General features: G+C 44.4%; 1 pseudogene; it reads left to right on the top strand.

Annotated features, from left to right (window-relative positions):
* Window positions 1-720: 720 nt before the first annotated feature.
* The window catches only part of LOC110286253, a 2,980-nt pseudogene continuing 1,938 nt past the window's right edge, over window positions 721-1,762 (top strand).

Below are 1,762 nucleotides of genomic sequence, written 5' to 3'. Positions count from 1 at the left end.
CCTCATTGAGCCTACAGATTGCTATTTGGAAGGGCAAACAACCAAGCCAGCCTGTTCCTCAGCACAGCACATTGCTCATGACTTCTAAGCAGCCATTTCTTCGTCCAAATAAGAACCTTTGTTAAATCTTTTAACCTTGCTTGAAACAACTGTTGTTGATGACTTAGATCACACATAATGCAGTGATGTCCTGCTCAAATCCATGCACACAGTACAAAAAATGCTACGAGACAGTGCATGAAAATACAGTATAAACGTGGTTTAATATTTGCATGTTTGCATGGTATTCAGCAATGTTCGTATTAATTTAAATAATCTTTTTGATGATTTATGTTTATTGTCTAACATTTTTACCTTTAAGAATAAATTTTAGGCCGGGCGGTGGTGGCACACGCCTTTAATCCCAGCACTTGGGAGGCAGAGGCAGGCAGATTTCTGAGCTCGAGGCCAGCCTGGTCTACAGAGTGAGTTCCAGGACAGCCAGGGAGAAACCCTGTCTCGAAGAAATAAATAAATAAATAAATAAATAAATAAATAAATAAATAAATAAATAAATAAATAAAATTTTAAGGAGGAGGCGGCTCAGGGCAATCAAGAAGCAAGCCAGAGCAGGGTGCGAGTCAAGGAGCCCCACCTTCAGTGAGAGCTCGGACCAAAGGCTCAACACAACTCGCCTGGGCCTGCCACAGCTTCAGGCACTGAGGGCAGTGCTAGGCTGTCATGGGAGGCCAGAAAAAGCGAGCGCCCTCACGTGAGGTGTGAGGGGAAGTCACTGGCCGCCCCCTTGGCTGTCCCTTCACTCCCCCTCCCCGCCCCGCCTGCTCCGCACTCCCCCCCCCACCCCACCCCCACCACCCAGTGCGGAGGGCACCATGTCCTGGCCAAAGCCAAGAAAAAGGAGCTCAACTCCAATCAAGACAGGGCAGACAAGACCTCAGAAAAAGAACACCAAGAAGCAATTGAACACGTTGATGAAGTACAAAATGAAATAGCCAGACTTAATGAACCAGCCAGTGAGGAAATTTTGAAAGTAGAACAAAACATAACAAACTCCACCAACTATTTTTTCAGGAGAAGTCAGAATTGATCGCCAAAATCCCAAATTTGGGGGTAACAACATTTGTGAATCATCCATAAGTGTCTGCATTGTTTGGGGTGGAGGACAAGGAGGCTCTGCATTATTTGAGCAGAGTTGAAGTTTAATTTGAAGACATTAAATCAAGTTACAGAATAGATTTTTGTTTTGTTTTGATTTTCGAGACAGGGTTTCTCTGTGTAGCCTTGGCTGTCCTGGAACTCACTCTGTAGACCAGGCTGGCCTCACACTCAGAAATCTGCCTACCTCTGCCTCCCGAGTGCTGGGATTAAAGGCATGCACCACCACGCCCGGCACAGAATAGATTTTTATTTTGATGAAAATCCTTACTTTGAAAATAAAGTTCTCTCCAAAGAATCCCATCCGAATGAGAGTGGTGACCCGTCTTCAAAGTCCACTGAAATCAAGTGGAAATCTGGAAAGGATTTGACAAAATGCCCAAGTCTAACGCAGAATAAGGACAGCAGAAAGGCAGCACGAAGAGCCAGAGAACTTCTTTACCTGGTTTACTGACCATTCTGATGTAGGTGCTGACAAGTTAGGATAGGTCATCAGAGATGATATTTGGCCAAATCCCTTGCAGAACTATTTGGTTCCCAATATGGGTGATGAAGGAGAGGAAGAAGAAGAAAATGAAGAAGAAGAAGAAGAAGAAGAAGAAGAAGA

This window comes from Mus caroli, chromosome X, assembly GCF_900094665.2.
Source record: "Mus caroli chromosome X, CAROLI_EIJ_v1.1, whole genome shotgun sequence".
In the NCBI taxonomy this organism is placed as follows: domain Eukaryota; kingdom Metazoa; phylum Chordata; class Mammalia; order Rodentia; family Muridae; genus Mus; species Mus caroli.
This window is presented reverse-complemented; position numbering and strand designations above follow the sequence as displayed.